Source organism: Mesoplodon mirus (assembly GCF_964341445.2).
Source record: "Mesoplodon mirus genome assembly, chromosome: 19".
Classification (NCBI taxonomy): Eukaryota; Metazoa; Chordata; class Mammalia; order Artiodactyla; family Ziphiidae; genus Mesoplodon; species Mesoplodon mirus.
In genome coordinates, this window is record NC_138995.1 from 38,941,480 (window position 1) to 38,967,302 (window position 25,823).

The 25,823-nt window shown below is 52.9% G+C and overlaps 1 protein-coding gene across 21 annotated transcripts in view; it reads left to right on the forward strand.

The window, feature by feature from the left end:
* The first annotated feature begins 623 nt into the window (after window positions 1–623).
* The window catches only part of LOC309794496 (BRD4-interacting chromatin-remodeling complex-associated protein-like), an 85,273-nt gene continuing 60,073 nt past the window's right edge, over window positions 624–25,823 (forward strand). For 3 of the 21 annotated variants that reach the window (XR_014292085.1, XR_014292086.1, XR_014292087.1), the window contains exon 1: window positions 703–1,101. The gene's annotated coding sequence lies outside the window, so the exon portion shown is untranslated. Of the gene's footprint in view, window positions 1,102–4,029; window positions 4,176–21,938; window positions 22,131–23,734; window positions 23,937–25,134; window positions 25,272–25,823 lie in introns of those variants that run through there. The other 18 variants (XM_082606060.1, XM_082606061.1, XR_014292078.1 and 15 more) reach the window with 17 other exon arrangements.

Genomic DNA, 25,823 nt, shown 5'->3' on the forward strand with positions numbered 1-25,823 from the left:
GCGCTCAGCAAGCGTTCCCTGAACGAACGCGCTAATCGAAGTGTCACGCCCGCAAGGCGTACACGGCCCCGCGGGGCGGAAACAGACCCAACACCACCGAGGCGTCCCGGGGCTTCTGGGAGTCCCATCTGCGCGGCCCCAGAGGCCTCGAGGAGGCTCTAAGACAGGTCGGACCCACGTCCCCGGCGCCCTCCCCGGGGCGTAGCAGCTCAAAAGACCGACTGAGGTGAGTGAGCGAGCCGCGTTCGGAGTCCCGGCCAGTAGCCCCAAAGCACCCCCCGCCCCCGCGCCTTCCACCCTTTTGGCTCCGACTCCCGGCTCCTTCGCGATTCCACCTGCGGGGCTTCCCCTCTCCTCCAGCCGCGACTCTCGCTACCTTTTCGAACCTTCGGCGCTCCCCCTGGTCGCGTCCTCCCGCCCGGCGACCATCCCCCGCGTCGGGGCGCGCCCAGCGCGCACCGCGCCCGCTCCCCAGACGGGCTGGGCGCCCGGGATACGGGAGGGCGAATCCCTTTAGCCTTTCCCCCTAATCCGGAGCATCGCTCGATGCAGCCGGCAGACTCCACAGTAGCCTGGGAAAGCACGCCCCCGAACCCCCGGGACTAGGGCTGGGGAGGGGGCGGTGCCGGAGCGGAGGTCACCCTCCCGGGGCGTTCGTAGCCTCCCATTCGTTCGCGGGCCCGCAGCTCGAAGCCCAGAGCCGAAGCTGGTTTGCTGAGTCGCGGGGCGGGGCCTCCCCCAAGCCCGTCCCTCGGCGAGGGCGGAGGGAGGAGGAGGAGGAGGAGGAGGAAAGGGGGGTGCGGAACACAAAACCTGCAAGGTTTTTTTTTTCTTTTGCACGTAATTAAAAAATATTTTTCTTTTTTTTTTTTTTTTTTTTTGCAAACCCGAGGGGTCCCGCCCGGAGCGGGCGCCTGTCCGGGGCGCCCGGTCCGCGGCGCGGGGCGGCGGCAGGGGCCTGGCGGAGGCTGCCGGGCGGCCGCCATGCGATCAGGCAGTGCGCTGACCGGCCCGGCCGTTCGGCCCCTTCTGGGTCCTCCCTTTGCAGCCCGTGCGGGGCCGTCTCGGAGAGCCCGCGTCGACGGCTGCTCAAACATCAGGGTGAGTTTCTCACAATGTAGCAATTTCTCTTTAAATCTCTTAACTCTCTCTATCTGCGAGTCGGGGCTGTGACAGGGCGCAAAAGCGAGGGGGGAGTGGGGGTTGGCGGCGAGGAGCCGGAGCCGGGGCCGAACCCACTCCCCCGACACTCACACACTTAGCCCCCCAACCGGGGCGCATCGCCCGCTGCCTGTTTTTCTGTTCGGCGCCCACCACCCCCGGCAGCCCCCCCTCACCCCGCGCGTCTCTCCATCAGCGCCGCCCCGATTCTGTGGGGACCCCCCCCCCACCCCGGGCTCCCCTGCCCAAACCCGGCGCCCGGTGCCTCCCCGGCCCTCCCGCCGGCTGCCGGGGATACAATGGAGCGGCGGAAAAACGAGACCTAACGTCCCACGGGGGGAGGGGTGGGGAGACCCCCTCCCCCGGGCGGGGGGGCCTCCCCTCCCCTCCCCTCCCCTCCCCTCCCCTCCCCTCCCCTCCCCTCGCCCTCGCCCTGCTCCCTGCCTTTTGGGGAAGAAGAGGGCAATGGGGCAGCGGATGGTGGTTTCCCGGCTGGAGCTGGCGAGCCTTCGTCTCCCCCTCTCGCCCGTCCCCTGCGCTCCCTTCTCAGATCCCTCCGGGGGTGCCGGAGAGAAACGGGGCCTCCGGCCTGCTGGGGAGGGATGGATGCGGAAGGAAGCCACTGGGTCTCCTCCTCCCCACTGCCCCGAAACAATGAAAGGAGTTGACTTGGTCCCCCACCCCCCAGCAATGAAAGGAGTTGACCCCCGCCCCCGCTAGCTGGTTGTTCCCGGAGGGGGCCGCTACGGGGGGTGGGGGGAGAGGGAGGTGAGCCTTACCCCTGTCACCTGCGAGATTTGGGGCGGCCCCCCATCTCCACCCCCTCGGCCTAGCAATGGGAGGCACCAGGCCCAGCCCGGGCACCGCGCTCGGGTGTTGACCTTTAGCCAAAGGCAGCCCTTTCCCTGTGGTGAGCCCGGACGAGCCGGGCCTGAGGCCTCCCCGGACCCCTGCGGAGGGCGGCCGGGCCGCGGGCCCCCGGAGGGAGGGATGGAGCAGGAGGGCGGAGGGATGGAGCCATCTGGTTTTCCCATCCCTCGCTGCCCCTCGGCTGCTTCTCCGGCTCCTGTCACGGGCGGCCGCGGGGAGAGCAGGGACCGCGGTCTGCCCAGGCCTTGGTCCGAGGCCAGCGGCGAGCGGGGCGAGCAGCCGCGGGCGGGCTCGGGAGGCAGCGGTGATTGGAAGGCACGGCGGCTCCTTCCTCTCCGCACGCCTTTGTTTTGCTTTGTGGTTCTGAGCAGCTGAACTTCCCGGGAGGTGGGGTCAGAGGCCGCTGTGTCAGCTCTCCCCGGAGGCCGGGGTGACAGGTCCCAGCCCTCTGGTGTACGCGGACCGGGGCTCCTGCCCGTGCTCGGCCTTCTGCCCGGACAGGCAGCCCCTTTTGTCACACAGCCCTCCGATAGTCTAGATCTGGGGATGTATTGAGGGTTTGCTTTTCCCTCACACCTCCTTTCCCAGGGCGCTTGTCGGGGAAACAGTTTTTAGAAACACCCCCAGACTTCACGGCCTGAGATTTCTGAGAAGTGCTCTGTGCTTTCACACCTCTCCCCTCGCCTGAGGTGGGGATGGGGGCCTCAGTCAACGCCGACCTGCTAGGGTGGTGGGAGAACAGGGGAGGAGGACAGCTGAGGAGTCACCCCCTTCCCATGTGCCAGCGTCCAGTGAGACTTAAGGGGTGTGCTTAGCTACAGCCCCCCTCCCCCAGAGCTCCCCCACTCCTGGAAGGTGGAAATAACATCTCCTACCCAGAGAGCATTAGGGATTGGCTACTGTCAGGTGCGCTACCCACTGGCCCCCACCCGAGGAGGAAGTTGGGTCAGTTATGTGATTCCCATTTTGCAGACAAGCTAATGGAGGCTCAGAGAAGCTAAGTGACTTGCCCGGGGTCACACAGCCCCAATCTGTAACCGTCTCAAGTTTTTCCAACTCAGCTCAAAACTCTTAGGTTCTCCTGTACCCCTCTTTGGCAATTTGTCCCTTTGACTTCAGTTGAGTCTCAAATGTAGATAATACCAGGAAGGAGCCTCCGAATCCCCCCCAGCCCCCAGCCCCCCGAGTGATCGTTTGGGGAAGGAGTAAGGAGCATCTGGAAGCTGGGCTGAGGGCAGGATGCTTTCACCTGTGGCTGGAGCAGAGCGTTTGCCTGCAGGAGCTGAGGATTGGAGGTGTGGAGTCAGGAGAAGGGGGGCCCCAGGCCTCGCTGTCTGGGGTTTGGGGGGCACTTGGTCGGTGGCCCCTCTGTCATCCTCTTCCTCTTCCATCTGAGCTGGGACTCAGCCCCGCTGGGCGGGAATCTGAGCTGCCAGGGACCTTCGTCATCGCTCTGCCCTGTGACCCTCCGTGGCGCCATGATGTAGCTGGCAGAGAACTCCCCTGTCCGTTCTCCCCTGGGCCTGGGTGGCAGACTCCCTGTCCCACTCTGTAACCTCAGGCACTAGATTCAACTCACTAGTCCTCAGTTTCCTCATCTGCAGGTGGGGATCAGTAGAGCTTCCTTAACTGACCTTGCGGTGACTGAAAGTTTTATCCAAGCGTGTTATTTTTATTTCTCCTTCAGCATACGGGGATATGGCAGGCCTGTAGGGTGGGGAGGAAAGTTGGGTGCTGGGTATTTTAGGGTGAATGGCAAAAAGCATCTGCCTTGGAGGAATTCCCTGTGGTGGTGGGTGAGGGCAGGCAGTAAGTAAGGAGTTCTGCTTTGGTGACCCTCCATCTCCAGCTCTCTGGGACCCCACCCCTTCAGCACTTACTGGTGCCAAATACACATTTGGTGGCGGGGGGGGGGCGGGGGGGAGGAGGAGGAAGGGCTGGGGAGGGCCCAGCTTACCCAGTGAGGGGGGCAATACGGGCGATCTTGTTATTTTACAGATGAGGAAACTGAGTCCAGCGGAAACCTGTTCCATGGCTGAGAGGGGACTCCAGCCCAGACTTCAGGGACCGGGGTGTGATTGGAGAGAAGCTAACACTTTGAGGGACACCCTGCAAATACCTTCCTGAGGTGACAGGCATCATAAGTAATCATAATTCCTGTGGGGTGGGGGCAGGAGGGGAGGGGCTGTAGGTCTCTCTAGGGTGAGTGCTTCCTGAAAGTTGGAACTGATTTTGGGGGGGCAGGGTGGCAGTGGAAAAGGGGGGAAATGTGAGGCCCAAGAGTGACAGGCCTATGCTCCGCCCCCCTTTTTTGCCCGCTTCCTTCCCAGAGGCCTCAGGGGCCTTCCCCAACCTTCCCTGGGGATGTGGGGTCTTCCCCCTCTCCCCTCTGAGAGGCTGTGAAAGGGTCCAGGGGTCAGCACCAAGGCTAGGGGGCCTGGCAGGAGGGTCCTGGGGTGTGGTGTGGGTACCCCGGGGTCCTGGGGGGGTCACCTTTGAGCCCCAGGCCCAGCCACCCTCAGAGTTCCTGCCTGCTCTCCCAGCTCTCCCCCGTGGCTGTCTTGATTCCTGGTCTCAAGAATGCGGAGGGCTGCTGGTGGGGGGAAGTTAATTGGAAACAGGAAAACATGGCATTCCTTTCTAGCTGGCCTGGGCCTGGAAAGCAGTGAGGGGCTGCCTTTCTCCCTCTCCCGCCCTGCAGGGATGAGGTGGGGGGGCAGCATGGTTCTCTCACCTCTGTCTCTTCGGGGTCTTTCCCCCACCAGGCTCCCTGACTCTTAGTGGAAACAGCAAGTTGCCTGTTTTACGTCCATGATGTAAAATGCTCTCCCACCAATCAGAATGACTTGCCCCCCTTTTTCACCAGGTCATATCCAAGTTTGTCCCCACTCTCTGAGGGCGGAGGGCCTGTCTCAGTTGGCTCCCCAGCGTAGACTGTGTCACACTAGAGACACATGGGAAATGTTTGGTTGACTGGTCCCCAAGGATTCCCTCCTCCTTCCTTCCCTAGACTTCTCCCCTGCCTGGGGTACCACCAATAGAGTTTTATCCCCATTGACTGAAGCCTTTGTGTCTCAGTGGCATGCAAGATCCCCCAACGGGAAAAGAGAAGGTTTTCTAAGACATTTCTCGTTTGGCGACAGTTTTGTGTCCTGAGTTTGCAGGTATTCATGGTGGCGGGGGATCTGTTGGCAGGAGAAGCTGGAGAGAGGGCCTGTCTGTCTGTAATTGTTCCCGATTAAACTTCCTGAGGGCCTACTGTGTGCCACAGACCTGGGGCCCAGTTATGATACTGGGACCCGATCCGGGAGAAGGCTCGAGAGAAGTGTTGTCTTCAAGGCTGCTGGGGGACTTTGATGCCTTCTGTCTGGGTGGTTTGCAAAGGCTCCAAGGGGGAAGCAGCTTCTTTCTCTCTTTCTCTTTTTTTCTAAGTGATACATCCACATGGGACAAATTCAAAACCTCAAACATAGTAAGTCTCCCCCTTTACCCTCCGGGGCATCCCTGGTCCCCCAACTCGCCTCCCCAGAGCACCTCCTCAATCCTGATGTTCTGTGCGCACACATTTATATACCTGTGTATGTCTTAAAAAATATTTATTTTGCACAGATGGTAGCCCCCTCTTCCCGTCGTTGTGCACGTTGCTTTTTTCACTTCATCTCCCTGGGAGATGTGCACAATACATGGAGGCGTTTCTTTGGCTTTTTCTCAGGTGCATTGTATTCCTCAGTGTGGGCAAATCCTCCTTGACTCAACACGGATATGGAGGTGTTTCCTAAAGTTTCAGCGTGCAGAGCCAGAGGGCATGCATCCATTTGTCTTACTGGGAAGTGGGTATGCCAGCGGGGTGAACTCCTGGAGGCGGGATTGCTGGTTCAAGAGCCTGCGGTTTGTCATTCGGTCACTCTTGGGAGGCACCTGTGGAGCTGTATCTTGAAGGAAATCGTTTCCCCTCCTGTTCAAGTCATCCCACCCATCCATCCATTGTCTTTGCCTCTTGTGACCTCCTTGCCCCTTCCTTCCTGCCTGTGGCCTGCACCCTGTGCTTGCCACTTGGTGTAGAGGTCAAGGGTGGGGGCTCTGTTGATTCGAATCCCGGCTCTGCCGCTTGCTGGCTGAATGGATGCAGGCAGGGGGCTTGCTGGCTCTGGGCCTGAGTTGTCCCCTCTGTTAAATGGGTTCACCTCAGTACCTACTTTTGGAAAGGTTGTCGTGAGGATTAAATAATACCCATCAAGGTGCATGGGTAGCCTAGCTGAGTCATTCGGTGGAGGTGTCATCTGTCATTCTATGGCAGTTCTGTCTCCTGGGGTGAGGAGCCCCTTAATTCTGGGCTGTGAGCCCCCTTACTGGCAGGCAGGGGAGGGAATGCTGGCTTTTGCACTTACCTGCAGCGTGACCTTGGGCAAGCGATCCTTTTCTGGGTCTCGATTTCCTTGTCTGTAAAATGGGCCCATGATGGCTCCCTGGCAGGTGGGCTGTGAGGGCCGAAGGAGGCACTGCCCTCCCCAGCCGGGCGTGCAGTAGCTGTTCGGGAAGGAGCATCTGATGTTGCTGTTATTTTCACTATGGTTACTGTTCTCCTGTGGGCCCCACGCTGACTTCGCCACTCTGAAAGCTCTCCATTGTCTTCCTGAAAGGCACATAGGGAACACTGTTGGCATTCTAAACCGCACAGCAGCGGAGGGCACAGGGCAGGCTGCTGCGGCGGCATGGCCCTGGGGACAGACAGGGCTGTCCTGCTCTGGGTCTCGCTTTCCTCATCTGGAAGAACGGCTGTGATGGGAGACCTACCTGTGTGCTCACGGATGTTCAGTGCTTAACACAGTGCCTGACATGTCACAAGTGCTCAGAAAATGTCCGTGGCTGTGATGGTGGTGGTGGTGGTGGTGGTGATGGTGTTGGTGGTGATGATGGTCATGATGGTGGTGATGATGATGATGATGATGATGGAGAGAAATCTCCTGTGGAATTAGATACCTGCGTCCTTGCCTCCTTCCCCTAAAACCCCGGGCAGTCAATGTTGGCATTTTAATCAGAGGGAAGGTTCCAAGGCAATCAAATACCCTTTGGGCCTCAGTTTCCTCATCTGTAACAGAACTCATGGGGTCTTTGTGAAGCTTAAATGAGTGAAGATGTAGAAAGCTTTTAAGACAGACCCCGGCTTGCAGGAGTGCGGTGAAAATTCACTTTGCTTGTTATTATTTAAATTTTTTATCATGGAAATTTTAAAGTACCTACCAAGAGTTGAGAGAATAAAATAATCAACCCCTGTGTACCCATCGCCAGCTTCACCAATTTTCCGCTGATCCCTCCTCCCGCCCCCCCCCCCCCCCCCCCGGCGCCACCCTGCACTTTCTTTTCCCTTTTCTGCTGGAGTACATTTAAGCAAATTCCAGATAGCATATCAGTTCAATTGTATCATTATCGTTACTAATGGTGTTATTATTTTTGGTATCCAGAATCTGTTTCATCACCTCCGGGTTCTATCCTGTTCTGTGCTGGAAGAGACATTAGGCCCATTTCATAGATTGGGGAAATCGAGGCTGCAGGCCGTAAACTTTGGTCAGGTTGTCCTTGATCTGTGTTCCCATCCTGTCTTGGCCAGCCCAGGCTTTGCACCTTGGTGGCTGTTTCTGATCACACGGGCTTGGGGATTTATGCCTGGATGTGGGTTCTGATATTCTGTGCAGAAATCACAGTCAGAGAAGGTGGGCCAGTGGCAGGGGGATGGACAGATGACCCCGGCAGTGAGGGGTTACTGGGTCAGCCGCCCGGGTTCGAGTCCTCTTTCTGCCCCTTCTAACCTTGTGACTTGGGGGCAAGTTACTTCCTTTCTCTAATTCCAGATTAGAGAACCAGAAGTACAGGAATAATAAATTGATGCTTCTTTCAAGAGCTTTTGCATCAGTTAAATCAGGTCCTGAGTGGAAAAGTGTTTTGCAAGTGCCTGGCTCAGAGTAAGCGCTCTGCAGAAGGTAGCAGTCACCATTGTCACTGTAGTTAGTTATCACTTCCGTGGAGGCTGTAACCAAACGCTCCTTCCAGGGGTAAGAGGGTCAGAGGAAGGGTTATATCCCTGGAGCCCCTGACCAGGCCTGGCTGCCTTAATCCCCCGCTTTTGCTCACTCCATCCTCTATAATTCTCCTTCAAAGTGTTTCTTGTCCTTCGAGGGGCTGGAGGGGGCTGTTGGCTTCTAGGTAACCACCCCCCCCCCAGCCTCCTGTGTCCCCTATGTCCCATCCTGGCAGTCTTGGGTGCAGAGTGAGGGAGGACCATCTCTATGGCTGTGGGACCCTCGTTAATGACCCCTGGGGCCCTGGAGGGAGCCCCGGTGGCCTCCGCAGCTTGGAGGTGAAGGGCGGTCCATTCCTCCAGGACACCTGCAGATCGAAGGTGCCTGGAGCCCCCTTTCCAGAGGATGGATGCCGCCCTGCCTCTCGTCCAATATGTGGTACTGGGCAGGCTGTTGCTCGCAGATGCTCACGGGATGATTGTGGCGGGTGGCTAGATTGTAACCTCCCTCCTGTCCTTCAAGGCACCTCACCCATCTTCGAACACCAAGCCCTCCAGGCTAGGTGACGGGGGCCCCCGGAAGAGTTCTCAGCTCTTTACCCTCTCAGGCCAGGCTCCCCTCGGCCTAGCAGGCCCTGGCCACGGTGGCCTCACTTCTCTCCCCAGAACATGCCCAGTGCCCTCCCGCTTTTGTGGACATGCATCCCCCGTTTTTTGTTTTTTGGTTTTTTTTGGCGGTACATGGGCCTCTCACTGCTGCGGCCTCTCCCGTTGCGGAGCACAGGCTCCGGACGCGCCGGCTCAGCGGCCATGGCTCACAGGCCCAGGCGCTCCGTGGCACATGGGATCCTCCCGGACCGAGGCACGAACCCGCATCCCCTGCATCGGCAGGCAGACTCTCAACCACTGCGCCACCAGGGAAGCCCCCATGCATCCCCTTTCACAGAAAGTTTTGTGTGTGTGTGTGTATGTGTGTATGTATTTCTCCCCCAACCTCTCATTGAGTGTAATTGGCATACAATGAAATACACAGATTAAGGGTGCTTCTCCATGCGTGTTGCCAAACCATAGCAGCGTGTGTAATCCACACCCCATCGAGATCCAGAGCGTTCGCATCACAGCCAAAAAGTTCCTTTGTGCCCCTTCACCGTCAACACCCCCTCCCAGAGCAGCGGGTCACTGGCCCGCTGCTCGTTTATCCTGTTGTGGATCTGCCTTGCCTCTTCTTGAATCTCGCAGACGTGTGTGGTCCTTTGGGTTGAGCACCTCAGCTCAGCATCACTGTTTTGAGATTTAGCCTTTTTATCACTGAGCAGGAGTCCTTGGGAAGGCTTTACCTCCTTTCTCTCGGGAGAGAGAAATCTGCCCCCCCGCCCCCCTTGAAGTCTCATCATCCCATTTGTCCCTCCCCTGGGTGCCCTTCCCAGCCTCAGCCTCCGGCCTAGGGACGCTCTCCCATTTCACTGCTCCACCCCTCGTAGCCCCATTGGGATGTAGGTGTCCCGTGAGTTTTTCTTCAGGCCTGGCTTTCTCACTAGATTCTATAAACTACAGAAGGAGGGAAATGATGTGCCCCGTGTTCTCAGCTCTTGGTGTGCAGTAGGAATCGTGTAATGTTTGTTGCCTGACTCACTGACTGACTGAAGGATGGACATGTCACAGGCATGGAGAAAGGGAGCAGAGAGCCTGTGCTTGCGGTCGCTATTCTGTTTCTTAAAAAGTGTGACCCACCTGCTTCCAAAGCACCAAAAATGCCAATCTCGGGGTGCCACGCATCTCCTGGGAGTCCTGGTGGGTAGGGCCCGAGAGGCCCCCAGCCAGGCTCAGCTGCCTTCATTGCCCGCCCCCCCCCCCGGGCCCATCCCCCCACCACTTTTATGAAGCCCGACCCCTGAGTGGCTCCTTGGCTCAGGAAGCCCAGCCCTCAAAGCTGCAGGGCTCTGCCTGCAGTGGCAAAGCTCCACCAGCAGGCCCCTCACCCAGGACAGGCAGCCATGGGTCTCCCAACTGCACTTGACACTTGGTCCATGGACATTGCCCATCCTGCCCTAGCCACCTCCCCACTGCCCAGTACTCGCTCCCTCAGTGTCTTCAGAGACGGAGTGAATCAGGGCCCATGGAACAGGTCAGGACTGCCCACTGCTCAGCAGGGAGACTGAGGCTGGAGGGGGGCGCTCAGGTGCTGCCCTCCTCAGTTCAGCCAGGACTGGAAGCCACACATGCTGTGTTCACACAAGCCATTTGCTGTAAGTTACGCCTCCTTTTACAGAGATGCTAAAATGGGCAAAGACTCAGGTCTCGAAGTTGATAAAAATGTCCGGGAAACTTCTGCTCCGTCTTTGCCTCTGGTTTCTGTGGCCCTTCCGGGCTGCCTGTGCTTTGCCACCTAAAGTCTCAAAGCTGTTCCGTGAGGAGCTGTTTTCCTTTGTCAGATTTCTGTCTCCTTAGCTGGACCAGCAGAATTCCCTGACATCTGCCCAGCCCTTGCCCGTCCCCGAGCCCGTCCCCCTTCCACAGTCCTATTTTTTCTTTGCGACCTTTAAGGGGCAGGGAGTCGTGTGTGCATTGGTCACAGGGGACACTGAGCCAACTTCTGGGCCTGAAGAGCCCCCGGCCAGACTCTGTAGCAGAATAGGGAGATTTATTTAAGGGAGTTCCTAACAGAAGTCTGCTTTAAGCAAATGAACAGTAAAATATATATACCCACACACATACATTAATATATGTTACATATTATTATACTTTATGTAATAATTTAGTGGTAAATTTAAACTTAGCAGTATAATAGGCATGTAGTAAATGTATATATTATATACACATATATGCAAGTGCATATGTGTATATATATATATCTATATATATCTATCTGTATAAGATTCCCTTGTATTCTCATTTCCTTCCCTGGCCCAGTGCCCTGGCAAATTGTTCTGTGCCCTGGCAAATTGTTTGCTTTGTGTGGTGGATTTTTGCTTTCTACAGAGGATCCTGCTGCATTTCTCTTTCTGAGTCTTTGTCGCCCAACACCCACTCTCAGGCCTCCTGTGTTGCTACTTGTGCATCTTGTCTGTTGCTTCTCCTGGCTGTGGGACTCCGTGCGGTGCAGTTTTCATGGTTTGCTTAGAATTTTCCCAAGGGCCAGACCCCTGGGTTGTCTTCCTTTCCCAGTTACAGTGGGAGGTGAGGTGCCTTGTCCAAGGTTACACAGCTAGCTGCTGGCACAGCAGGGATGTGAATCCAGGCGCATTGTACTGGTTAATTCAGACCCACATAGCAGGCCTCCCTTGTGCCGGGCCTCAGAGCTCTGCACTCGGGACAGGGGAGGGGGGTAAACCCAAAACACACCCATCCTCCCTGCAAGGTGAGATCAGTGTCTCAGGAGTGTCAGCCGGGCTGGTGAAGGCCAGGAGGAGGCATTGCTTGTGGGGTATGTTGGTGCATCAGGGCAGGCTTCCTGGAGGAGAGGGCTTCTGGGGGCAGGCTTTGGGCTCCATGCCATTTCTAGCAGAGAGAAACCTGGGATGCTTTGCACAAAGGCCAGTTGAAGCTTCACGGGGAAAGAGGACCCAGGACACTGGGGCTGAGATCTGGGGTGCTTTGGTTTTGTTGATGGGAGGTAAGGGAAGGAGGGAGTCCAGGATGATCCAAAGTCACTGGCCTGAGCAACTGAGTGGATGCAGGTGCCCTTTCTTGAGATGCTGTAGTGGTGTCTATAGTTTGGGGAACACAAACCCCAGAGAGTAAAGCTCCAGCACCCTCTCGGCTGGTGGTGAGGTGCAGACGGAATGAATGAATGAACTGGAGGCATCATGAGTGAGAGACGGTGACATGGAGTGATCACTGAAGTCCCAGGGATGGGGATGATTCCCCAGGGAGAGGACAGGAGAGGGTGGAGAGTCAGCTTAGGCGGGCCACCCACGTGTAGGGAGGGGTGGGAGCTTCTTTGGCCAAAACAGAGAAAGGGAGGAGGAGCAGGATAAGGCAGGATCAGCTTCTCAGGAACAAAGGGGGAGAGTTTTTAGAAAGGTTTAACTTCCATGGACCTGAGGACAGGCTTCCTGGGTTGGATGAGGCTGTTGTGGAAGCAAAGGTTTCCTGGGTTTGATGGGTATGTAGGGGCGGAAGCCAGACTGGAATATGGTGAGGAGTCATGAGAGAAGGATGGCTTCGTGGATGGATGGATGGATGGACAGATGGACGGACAGAAGGCAGGCAGATGGAGCTCTTGGCAGCCAGAGATTGGAAAAAAAAATCCTGCTACCCTTCATGGCTCCCTAGTGCCCTCAGGTGAAAGTCTAATCTCACCTCCCCCCACAGAGCCCCATTAGTCTGGCCTGGGCTTATCTCCCTGACCTCATCTCCTGCCCTTTCACCTTGCTTGCTTCCCACACCCAGCTTGTTCCTGCCTCCCCACCTTTGCCCTTGCCTCTACTTGCCATGACCTTCTCCCATTCCTTCCTGTCTCTGGGCTCCTCGTCCTGTCCTGCAGGCCTCTGCTTAAATACCGCCTCCTCTGGGAAGCCTTCCTTGACGCCCCTGTCCAACTTTCTCCATGTCATGCGGTTTGCTTCTGTGTGAGGATTCATCCCCCGGACCTGACTGGGAATGCATCCAGACTCAGTATTCACTGCATGAGTGAGGGACCAGGCTTAGAGAGTTTTAGGATCTGAGCAGGCTTAGAGAAAAGGAAAGGAGCAAAGGAAGATTCTAGAAGAAGAGGGAGGAGGTGGGGTGGTGGGTTGGGCTCAAGAGTGAAGCTTCCTTACAGGTCAGGAGGTGAGGAAGAGAGGGGTGTGAAGGCAGAAGAAAGATGTTTGTGCAGTTGGGAAGGAGTTCAGGAGGCCAGTGCAAAGCTGCTTGGAGACAGGAGGGGGTGGCAGGAGGTGGGGGGCGGGAGCGGGGGAGGCCGGTGGTATTGCCAGCTGTTGGGAGGGCGAGAGCTTTGGCCGTCCTGCCCCAGCTGGGAGAGGCAGCCGCCTTTTATCTTTTCCAGGACAAGGTCTTAAGAGCACGAGGTGGTCCTTAGTGTGGGGGAAGGAGGGCTCAGGTCCTTTGGGGAACCTGCTCGGAGGCCTCCGACCTTTCCCCCAGAGAAACGCATGCTTGACTCTACATCGCAACCTTTGGCGGAGGATTTCAGGGGTGTTGTGGATCCAGTTAGGAGCTTTCCACAGCTCATGACCGTAGCAAGAATAATAATAACAGCCCACACGGCCATGGGCACCAGTCTAGGGCCCTCACAAGTCCTGACTCAGTTACTCACGTTAGGACCTTAGGAGGTAGGTGCAGTGAGCATCCCCATTTTACAGATGAGGAAACTGAGGCACTGGGCGGTTAAGTGACTTGCCCAGAGTCACACATCTGCTAAAGGGTATACTGGGGATCCCCCACCCCACCCTGGGGGTCGCAGTCTGGCCCCAAAGCCCAGGCTTTTAGCCATAAAGCCTCACTGTTTGCTTGTTACAGGGACCAGGACTGAAAGCCCACAGTCAGGAAGTTGCCTTTGCCCCGCCCCCCTCCACTCCGCTTTTTGCCCTGGGATCCAGCTTGGGTCTCAGCTTAGCCAGTGGAGGCCCCGGCTCAGCAGGGTGCCGTCCCACCCTCCTCTTTCCCTTTTTACCCTCCGTGGTGTCTTCATTAACATAACTGTGGCGCCCCCAGCTTCCTCGGATGTGTTTGTGAGTTTGTGAGGGAACCCCGGTGGGTGACTGACAGGGAGACCTGCAAGGAAGGGGTCAGGACCCCGGAGGCAGATCTGGCCTGGAGGCAGCTGCGGGACTTGGAGCAGGGGCCCACCACCTCTCGCAGCCTCAGTTTCCCCATCAGCGAGGGGGGGGGGCCTGATGCCTTCCTCTCGGAGGTTTCATAGATGACGTCACATGTCAACAGATGTGCTGCAAATTTATGGCAGTAAGCAGCTTCCGAGGTGTGTCAACATTCAGAATATTTCAGACCACAGCGCAGGCTGCAGTGAGGTGGAACAGCCCTCAGCCAGGCAGGGCAGCTCCCCTTCCCCAAATAGGCTAAAGATTTCTGCAGCAAATACTATTCCTGCTGCTAATATATCTGTGGCTGTTCTACACTAAGAAGGATACATAAGGATAGTCATTGCAGGTTAGCTTTTGCCCCACAGTGAGTAAAGGGGAAAACAAAGGGATGGTTTTTAGAGATTTTTGGAGGTTGGAATTGCAGATATGGGGTTGTAGATCGAGATGATCTGGGACATGGTGGGATGTCTGTGGCGTTTCATTGAGATAAGGTACCACCACCTGGCACTTAATAAGCCCGTTGTAAGTGCTGGCTGCTATTATTATCACTGACCAGCCTTTAGTCTGTACCTACTAAGTCTGTGCAGACGGATTGGGCTGTGTTGCAGATCAACAGTTTCTCAAACTTGAACGTGCACACGAATCCCTTGGGGAGCCTGTTCAAATGCGGGGTCTGATTCAGCGGGTCTGTGGCAGGCGTGAGACTCTGCATTTCTAGCAGGCTCCCAGGGGACACTGAGGCCGCTCCTTTGAGTAGCAAGGGGTAGAGTGGTTTCCGGACGATTTCCGAGTTGCTTCAAGGGCCCTGCACTGGATGCGGAGGCTAAGATCAGGTTCCTTAACTCTTTGGGGTTTGCCAGTTTGAGGGCAGATCTGTATGAATTAATTCGACACGGAAAAAAGTCATATATAACACTATGAAAGTCTTTTCACTGTCCCCTTGTCCTGCCCTCTCCAGAGGAGCCCTATGTGAGGAGTTTGGGTGCATTCTTTCTACCCCTCTATTCTGTGCATACATTTTTTTCCTCTTGCTCACACGTACCATATGAATTATTCTACAGCTTGCTTTTTAACTTGAACAAGTGTCTTAGAATTATTTCCATGGCAGCAATCTAGAGCTCCACTCTTTTTTTTTTAATTGAAGTATAGTTGATTTACAATGTTGTGTTAATTTCTGCTGTACAGCAAAGTGATTCAGTTATACATATATATTTACATTCTTTTTCATAGTCTTTTCCATTGTGGTTTATTACAGAATATTGAATACAGTTCCTTGTGCTATACAGTAGGACCTTGTTTTTTTTTTAATATTTAATTAATTAATTAATTAATTACTTTTTGGCTTTGTCGGGTCTTAGTTGTGGCACATGAGCTCTTCACTGTGGTGCATGGGCCTCTCTCTCCAGTTGTGGCACGTGGGCTCCAGAGCACGTGGGCTCAGTAGTTGCCGCGCACGCGGGCTTAGGTGTGGTGTGCGGGCTTAGTTGCCCCAAGGCATGTGGGATCCTAGCTCCCTGACCAGGGATCGAACCCACGTCCTCTGCACTGGACAGCAGATTCTTAACCACTGGACCACTAGGGAAGTCCCCAAGAGCTTGTTTTTTTTGTTGTTGTTGTTTTTGTTTGTTTGTTCATTTGTTTTTTAAGTTTTTTTTGTGTGTGTGGCTGCACTGTGCCGCACGTGGGATCTTAGTTCCCCAACCCGGGATCAAACCCACATCCCCTGCATTGGAAGCACAGAGTCTTAACCACTGGACCGCCAGGGAAGTCCCAGGACCTTGTTGTTTATCCATTCTGTATATAATAGTTTGCATCTGCTAATCCCAAACTCCCAATTCGTCCGTCCCCCACCCCTCCCCCCAGAACCCATTCTTCTAGCAAACTAAAGGAGGAGGAGTATTCCATAATTTATTTAACCTCTACTCTATGGATTTTTTTTTTTTTTTGGTTCGAACTTTGACTGCGAGCCTATATATGTCTTTATATTTAAAGTGTGCTTACATTTAAAGTGTGTCTCTTGCAGACAGCAAATAGTCTATGTCCTTTTGATGATTGGAATGTCGAGACCAGTGCTGTCCAGTAAGAAAACCCTAGCCACTTATACGTTACTTAAAATTTTCTAGTAGCCACAGGAGAAAGAAATAGGGAAAATTAATGTGAATATATTTTATGCAACCTGTTATATACAGAATACTATTATTTCAACACGTAATCAGTCTAGAAGTCACTAATGAGATATCTTACAGTCTTTTTTATTGTGGTAAAATGCACGTGACCTAAAATTTCCCATTTTCACCATTCTTAAGTGCACAATTCAGTGGCATTATGTATATTTGCAATGTTGTGTAACCGTCACCACTCTCCATTTCCAGAACTTGTTCATCCTTGCATACAGAAACTCTGTGCCCCTTAAACAATAATTCCCCATCCCCCTCTCCCACCACCTACTGGTAACCTCCATTCTACTTTCTTTCTCTATGAATTTGACCACTTCTTCCTCATATAAGTGGAATCATACAGTATTTATCCTTCTGTGTCTGGCTTATTTCACTTACCGTAATGTCTTCAAGGATAGTCATCACATTCGTAGCATCTATCAGAATTTCCTTCCTTTTTAAGGCCGAATACTATTCCATTGTCTGAATAGCCCACACTGTGTTTATCCATCCAATAGTAGACAGACACTTGGGTTATTTCCACCTTTTGGATATTGTGAATAGTGCTGCTATAAACATTGGCATACAAGAATCTGAGTCTGCCTTCAGTGCTTTTGGATATACACCTAGGAATGGAGTCGCTTGGTCATCTGGTAATTCTCTTTTTAACTTTTTTTTGTTTGTTTGTTTTGCGGTACACGGGCCTCTCACTGTTGTGGCCTCTCCGGTTGCGGAGCACAGGTTCCGGACGCGCAGGCCCAGCGGCCATGGCTCACGGGCCCAGCCGCCCCGCGGCATGTGGGATCTTCCCGGACCGGGACACAAACCCGTGTCTCCTGCATTGGCAGGCGGCTCTCAACCACTGTGCCACCAGGGAAGCCCTCTTTTTAACTTTTTGAGGAATCACTGTTGTCCACGGTGGCTGCACCATTTCACATTCCCACGAGTAATGCACAAGGGTTCCGATTTCTCCACATCCTCGCCAACACGTGTTGTACACTGTTTTCCGCCTTCCATCCCGCACTGAGTTTTTGAAATCCAGTGTGTATTTTCCACTCAGAACATCTTATTGGACTAGCTCCGTTCCCAGGGCTGGGCAGTCACATGAGGCCTCTCTGAGTGGACGGTGCAGGGTTAGACCGTTCGTATTTGCCCTCATTACTGATGTGGCTGCATTGAAATCTTCTATCTTACTGTTCATTTTTGGTTTATCTCTGGTGTTCTTTGTTCCTTATTCTCTCGTTTCCTGCCTCCTTTAGATTAATTGAGTAATTTGGCCTTCCATCTTATCTCCATTAGGAGCTGATTCATGCTACCTCTTTACTACTCTGGAGTTTCCATTCTGCGTCTTTGACCAGGACCTGGGCTCTGCTCCTGAGTGAGATGGGAGCCATGGCAGGCTTTTGAGCAGGGGAGTGACCCGACCTGGCATTTTTGTATCCACATCTGCAGTTGCTTGTGCAGGAGCGTTTCTACTGGCCAGATTCCTGGAAGAGGACTTGCTAAGGCCAAGGGAAGCGTGTGCTGAGGTTTGAGGAGGCCCTGGCAAATGGCATTCCAGAAAGGCCTCACTGTTCTCATCCCTTGCAAAGAGCAGCCAGAATTTACCGAGTGACTGCTTGGTGCCAGGCCCTAGAGATGCTGGCGAGAATCAGCCCAAGTCCTGCTACTTAAATAACTCTTGGTCCTGGAAACGCAGGGCAGTCTCTGGAGTGGCCTCTGAGCTCAAAGGAAGGTGAAGCTTTCAGAGGAACCAAAAAAGGAGAGGCCAGAGGCTATTCTAGGTGGCAGAAGGAGGCCTGGCACAGCCCTGGTGTGAGCTCTGGCTGGACCAAGAAGTGGAGTGTATTGGCCTGGAGAGACTGCGTGTGTGGGCCCCCCATCCATGTGGGACATATCGAGGTACAGCTAAGGAGTAAAATAATAGCACCTCCCCCTTGGGGCTTGTCTGGGAGGGTTCAGCAGGAAGCAGACAGCACACGGTTGTTGTTTGGCTAACTTATCCCCCCTGGGAGGGGATCAGTATCGGACGGGGCGGCCTGACCTAGGGACAGGCATGATCCATGCTTTGGACATGTTTAGGCCCTGTGGCAGATAGACTTGGACTTGGAGCCCCAGCTGTCTCCTTCTTCAGGCCAGCTGCGCCAGGCCTCTGTTAAAAGAGGATACATAACAGTAGAAGCTGCTTCTCAGGAGAGTGATGAGGGTCAGGCAATGAGACGGTCACCACATGGAGCGCAGGGGCCTCCTGGACCAGAGTAGGGTTCCATGAAGGTTAGCCACTATTATTATTATTGCTGCTGCTGCTGTTGTCATTGTTGTTGATTTAAGGCTTACAGGCGACAGCCAGATCCTTCCAGACCTGCCCCCCCAGGACTGAGACCCCTGGAGAAATGAGGTCGGTTGCTCAGGGTCAGGAAATCGCAGAGCAGGGATTTGAAGCCAGGTGTGTCTGGCCTGAGCTCAGGGGCTCCCTGCTTCCAGGCCTTGGGGGAGCCTTGGGCTTAGCACAAAGACTCTTCCCTTCTTAGATCAACCCGGGAGCAAGGCGTGCTATCACAGTGACACCACCTCCATCAGTGATGATGAGGGCAGCTCGCCCGCTGTGACTCAACAGGCAGCAGGACCTGACCCGAAGCCAAGCTATTCGTAGTCTGTCTTTGCTCTCCATGTGAATATTCATACATTTGGCTGCAGAAATATTAGTGTTTGATTACTGGGTGGCGTCTCAGAGCTGGTTGTGGGTGTTCCGCCATAGACAGCTGCGCATCCCAGCACCTGGCAAAGTCTGGAAAAGAATCTGCTTTTCGGAAAGCATCTCCCCTCAAAGGTTTCGAATAAAGGCTCTTGGACCCCTTAGAATATATATTCTGTCTCGCGCTTGCCCACCCCCCAGGGTGCGTGTTGCCTGTACTGTTTGGTGACGTTGGATGGTGTTTACTATTCAGATTCCGCGCTCCTTGCTAGACGATGCGGAACAAGCAGCCGCATCGGGCCTTCATGGGCTCCAAAGGCGAGGAAGCCGGGTGGGTGGTAGGAGTGGGCAGGGAGGTTTCTGGAAGCCTGTTCCCTGAAAGCTGGGAGCCTGGAGGCTGTGTTGCGCTGTGACTGGTGATGAGGGAGGAAGGGGGAACGTGATGATGGGCCAGACTGGGGCCTGCCCTGTGACAGGATGCTCCTGCGCAGCTGGACACTGTGTCAAGGGAACCAAGAGAGAAGCCAGGCCCTAGAAATGGGCAGGAGTGGAATTAAGGGCAGATTTTATTCACTTTTGTCTCCAGCCCGTCCCGCTCTGCCGAGCCCTCCACTGGGTTGTCTCAGAGGCACCTCAAACTTAACACATCGGACCCCTCACCCCCACCCCCCAAGCAAACAAACAAAAGTAAAGCCTGCCCCCTCCAGTTTGTCACCATCTCGGTTCATCCTCCCAGTGGCCTGGGTCAGGTACTTTGGCATCATCCTTGACTCTTTTTTTTCCTCTCTCTTTTTAAATTTTATTGACTTATTTATTTATGGGTGCTGCTCAGCTTGCGGGATCTTAGTTCCCCAACCTGGGATCAGACCCAGGCTGCAGCAGTGAAAACGCCAAGTCCTAAGCACTGGACCGCCAGGGAACTCCCGATTTTAATTTTTCTTATTGTGATAAACAACGCATGACATAAAACTTACCATCTTAAGCCCTTTTTAGTCACATTGCTGTGTGGATGCCCCTTATCCTTCTGTCTTCTGCACCCCGTCAGTCCAGCAGTGTAGCCTGTGAGCTCTGCTTGTGGAAGATCTCCACCGTCTGGCCTGTCTCCCCACCCCGGCTGCGCCCACCCCGGTCCAGCCACCATCACCTCCTGCCTGGACCATCTCAGTCTCCTCCTCCTGGGGCTCCCTCCATCCCCTGCCCCCCACTGGCTATTTCCCTCACTCAGCCAACCAGACCCTGTTGTAACCTGAGTCAGCTCAGGGCCCTTCTCTGCTCAGAGCCCTCCCGTGCTCGCCCAAGAACTCCGCTCACCAATGCACTAACCACTGGGTGAGTGTAAGTGTTAAAAAAAAAAAAACAAACACACTGGATTTCAAAGACTTCGAAGGAAGGGGGAAAAAGTCAGTTCCCCATTAATACTATTTTTATGTTGATGACACGTTGAAATGATCGTGTTTGTATATATCATATTACATAAAATGTATTCTTGAAATTAACATACGTTAAATTCACCTCTTCTTTCCACTAGAAAATTTAGAATGACATATGTGGCTTGCATTGCCTTTCTGGGGGGCAGCACTGGTTTAGAAGGCACCTCCCCTATTGGGCTGTCGGAGGGGTGAATGAATGAACATACGTAAAGCTTTGAGGACAGTGCCTGATACGTCTAATGCAACATGTTAGCTGTTGCTTTTTTTTTTAAATAGATATTTAACTGCTAGGATATTTTTTTATTATTTTTTTATTTTATTCATTTATTTTTGGCTGTGTTGGGTCTTTGTTGCTGCGTGTGGGCTTTCTCTAGTTGCAGCGAGCGGGGGCCACTCTTTGTTGCGGTGCACAGGCTTCTCATTGCGGTGGCTTCTGTTGTGGAGCACGGGCTCTAGGCGCACGGGCTTCAGTAGTTGCGGCACACGGGCTCAGTAGTTGTGTCTTACGGGCTCTAGAGCACAGGCTCAGTAGTTGTGGCACACGGGCTTAGTTGCTCCGCGGCATGTGGGATCTTGCTGGACCAGGGCTCAAACCCGTGTCCCCTGCATTGGCAGGCGGATTCTTAACCACTGCGCCACTAGGGAAGTCCTGTTATTGCTTTTTAATTGTGGGAAAATGTGCATACCATAATAACATTGACCATTTTCACCATTTTTAAGTGTCCAGTTCAGTGGCACTAAGTACGTTTATGGTGTTGTGCAGCCATCATCTGTATCCACTTCCAGAACTTTTTCGTCATTCCAAACAGAAACTCAGTACCCATGGAACAATAACTCCCTGTTCTCCCCTCCCACCAGCCCCTCGTAACCTCTCATCTACTTTCTGTTTCCATGAATTTGCCTATTTTATGCACCTCATTTAAAAATTTTTTAAATTTTTTTAATCTTTTGGCTGCACCCTGCGGCATGTGGGATCTTAGCTTCCCGGCCAGGGATGGAACCCGTGCCCCCTGCAGTGGAAGCACAGAGTCTTATCCACTGGACCGCCAGGGAGGTCCCGTATGGTCTCATGTAAATGGAATCATACCATATTTGTCCTTTTGAGTCTGAGTTATTTCACTTAGCATAATGTTGCCAAGGTTCATTGCTAATGTAGCATGTATCAGAATTTCATTCCTTTCCAAGACTGAATAATACATCCAGTGTGTGGCTGTACCGCATTTTGTTTCTACACCCCTCAGGTGATGGGCACGTGGGTCGTTTCTGCCTTTTAACTGATATTATTTTTAGTTCATGATCTGACCCCTGGCTTTCTATCTATCTATCTAACCTCATCTCCCACTAACTACTCTCCCCCTTACTCACTCCGCTTCAGCCTCACTGGCCTCCTTCCTTGACTCAGACACGTATCCACCTCAGGGCCTTTGCACTTGCTATTCCTCTGCTCCATGATTCCCTCCCTCCCCTCCTCAATCAAGCCTGCCTTTATTACTCTAGTTAAAATTACAAATACCTTGTCCTTCCTTTTCGTTGCTTTTCCTCCACAGCACTTAGCAACTTCTGACATAATATTTGTTTTACATTTATATTGATTTTACATGTCCTAATCTTTTATAACATTTGTATTTTAAATATGATAGATAATTCTATACATGACATATATTCTAATATCTATTAAATATTTATTCAATAAATAAAAGCTAAATACATGTAAATTAAATATTTGTAAATACTTAGTATAATCTGTTATATTGTTCTTTCTTTGTTTCCCTCCTTACTCTCCTCAAAAATGTAAGCTCCACGTGAACAGGGATCTTTGTTTTGTTCACAGCTATCCCTCCAGCTTCTAGAACAGAGCCTGGCACGCAGCACATATCCCAAGCCTTAATTGCTGAATGGCTGGATATTTCGTGAATGAGGAACCCGGGAGGATGTGAATGAGCCAAAAGAAAGTGTGTTAATCGGGGAGAGGAGAGGAAGTTGGGAAGAGCAGCAAAAGGGCCCCGAGGCTTAAAAGCTGGTGTGATCAGGCCCTGGGTGAGTGTGAGGGACACTAGGGAACAGGCCGGCAGAAGAGACACAGTGCGTGCTTTGGGGGTGGTGGAGGTCTGAGCTTTGCCCGAAATGTGGTTCCCTCATTTGCTGGGTAACCTTGAGTCAGTGACTTGTCCTCTCTGGGCCTCATTGCCTCATCTGTAAAAGGGGAGAAGAGCAGCTGTTCGTTCATGAATGCGACATGAACATACATATTTCCTGCATTCCTGCCATGTGCCGGGCACTGTGGTAGATGAGGCAGGCAGCGTCCTCACCCTCATTGATCTATTCCAGGCCCCCACCTCCAGGGTCATGTAGAATTAAGCACTGTGGTGGCCTGTGGTGAACCGCAGTTCCTGTCGTCAGGTTAGCTGTAGGCTTCAGCTTTCCTCATCGGTAAGGTAGGGATAGAGGTACCCACCGTGCGTGGTTGTCATGGAAGCCCGGTACCCCGTGTATGGTAATGGCGATTTCTAAATGGGGGCTTTGTTATTGGTGTGGTCTTGGGCTCGAGATGCAACTTGGATCCTTCATCATTGAGCTTATGTTTCTTTTCTTTTCTTTTTTTTTCTGGACCACGCCACGCAGCTTGCGGGATTTTAGTTCCCCGACCAGGGATTGAACCTGGGCCCCCCCAGGCAGTGAAAGCGCTGAGTCCTAACCACTGGACCGCCAGGGAATTCCCATGGAGCTTATGTTTCTTTTCAAAATATGAACTTGGCGTGGCTTAGAACACATTTTGTGGATGCTAAATCTCTGGCCTTGGACGTGACCCTGATGCTTCACTAGGCTTTTCTGAGTTGGGCACACCTGTTGTACTGTGAGGCGTCCAGAGACTCAGTTTCCTCTCCTCTCCTCTCTGGAACTTCAGCAAAAGATTCTGCGTTCAGCAGGCTGCTGAGTTAACCAACCTTCGTTTGGGGGGTGTGTAAGTTAGCACAGGTCATGCTAGCTGCTGTAACAAATAAGCCCTTTCTTCTGAGTGGCTTCAGTGTACTAAATGGCTTCCAAGCATTTTTCTCACACGTGTTATAGACCAGTGAGGGTGTTTCTGGTGGGGCAGCCTCATGTGAACTCATTGAGAGAACCAGACTTCTTCCCTAGAGTGTCTTTGCCCTCCCTAAGTCTGTGGAGTCCACTTTAGATGAAGAAGTGTGGAGGGATGTCTTTTGTGCCAGGCCTGGAAAGTAGGAATGTGAATGTCACTTCCAAGTACATTCTGTTGGCCAGAATTCAGTCATGTGACCACACCCAGCTACAAGGGATGCTGGGAAATGTAGTCCAGGGAAAGAAAATGGTTGGGAGAAACATAGAGCAGTCTTCACCATAGTGGGTGTGTATTTGTAGATGCCCTGGGTGGCCAGTGGAATGAGTGGGAAGGTCTCAGATCTATGGGAGGAGGCATCTGGATTAGCTGTTTTCCTGACCTTTGGACCTGCAGTCTCTGATAAGACATATATATTTCACACCATGATCCAGGAGAGATACACACACACACACACACACACCTGAAACAAAGTTTTGTGGAATACTTAGCTAAACCACCTTTGAGTCATTCAATCTGTTTTTTCAATTTTACTCTGTTCTTTTTCCTTCATTTGTTTCAGTGATGGTTGAGACTCACTATACTGATTTCATCACTGCTCAAATTTTCCAACTCACAATTTGAAAAGCGCTGAAAATGAAAGTAGAAATGTGAGGAACCCTATGGGCAACTTCTACGCTCCTGAGAGCGTACCACCTCAGTTCCCCATGTGTCCCAAGCCCAGTTCCAGAAGCGTGTTGGAGGCATTGGGGCAACTCTGGAAGGTTAGAACACTTAGGACAAAATCTACTGGCTTCCCGTGCTTACTGCCCCCCCGACCCCCCCGCCCCAGCTACTTCTCTGATGTCCTTCCCAGCGCCCTCCCCCCACCTCACAGTGATCTAGTTGTTCTTGGTGCCTGTCAGGCACATTCCTGCCTTGGGGCCTTTGCACTCACTGTTCCCTCAGCCTGGGATGCTTTTCCCGCATCTATTTGCACGGCTCCCTTCATTTCAGTCTCTGCTTCAGTGTCACATGTATTGACCACCCTGTTTTAAAACTAAAGCCTCCCCTTCCCCATCATGCCTGCTTTTTGAGCTCCTTCTGGCCACTTGCCACTAGCCAATATCACGTCGTAGATGACTTTGTTTACCAATTTATGGTTTGCTTCTTCCAGGAGAATTTAGCTCTATGAGGGGTCTCCCAGGGCCTGGGGCATAGTGGGTGTTCACTGAATATTTGTTGAGTGAATGAATGCACATGTTTTGGTTTTGTGGTTTTTTCTCCCTGCCCAGTGGGAAAGCAGCTTCCGCTCATCAGCATTTTGGGAAGGTGAATTGTCCACCAGGTGTTGTAAGAGAGGGTCTGGGTGGGGGTCGGGTGGGAGGGAGAGAACCGAGCTGGGAAAGCTGTTCCCAGGAATTCTGTGGAATCAATAGCTTGGTTGCTTGACGTGAGAACATATGTCTATAGATTATTATTTCATAAAAGAATCGCTTAGAAAAAAAAAAAAAGAATCGCTTAGGAACTGTGTGGGTTTTTCTGTCCCCCCTGCTGAAATAACAGTGCTAAATCTCACCTCCTAACCAACTTAATCTCCCAAGGCACCGCAGAGCGTGGCGGGGCAGAGGGGGGGTTCCCTCAGGTCCCTCTGGCCTGACTTGCTATGTGTGTGTGTGTTTTCACTTTTTGTTGAAGTCTAAAGGTTTCTATGTTTGCTTGGTTTTGTGTTTTGAAGTATAAAGGTATTTCTGCCTCCGAAATCAGCACTTGTCACACTTAGAAAATTCTACAAACCCAGCACATTTCACATGCCTCTGTGGTTTCTGTGTTTTCTTGCCCATTTTTGGCTTTGGTGGGGTTGGGGGGCGGGGTGTGGTGGATGGAATGAGAGGCTAAAGCTTCACACTCACCTCTCACACGTGGCGCCCCCATCCCAGGGCCAGTAGTGGGTACAGAGGGAAGTGACCCAGGGCCGTGCTGGGGGTGTCCCACCTGGGTCATGGAGGGCACCCAGGAAATTCATCCAGGGCTGGAGGCGGGGGTCCCGGCGCTGCCCCATGCGTTTGAGGGGCGGGGGCCGTGCTGAGGGAACATGTTCTGGGAGGATGTGCAGCCTGGTAAGTACAGGTTGGGAGTCATGGTCCAGGTGGGGGTGGGGGTGGGGATGGGCCATGTGACCAGTTCCTTCCTCCCTCCCTCCCTCCCTCTCTCCCTCCCTCCCTTCCTCCCTTCCTTCCGTTTTTGCTTGCTTAAAATTTTGAGCAGCTTTACTGAGATATAATTCACATACCATAAAATTCCCCCATTTAAAGCATACAGTTCAGTGGTTTTCTGGTACATCCGCAGAGTTGTGCAGCCATCCCCACAATCTAGTTCCAGAACATTTTCATCCCCCCAAATGGAAACCCCGTCTCCTTAACAGTTGCTCCCCATTCCCCCTTCCATCCAGCCCCTGGCAACCCCTAACCTGCTTTCTGTCTCATGAATTTGCCTGTTGTGGACATTTTCTATAAATAGAACCCTACACTATGCGGCCTTTTGGGTCTGGCTTTCATGCAGTGTGTTTTCAAGGTTCATCCATGTTGTAGCATGTGTCAGAGCTTCATTCCTTTTTTTCTTTCTTTTTAAACATTGAGATATTTGCATGCCATTAATTTCTCCCCTTTAAG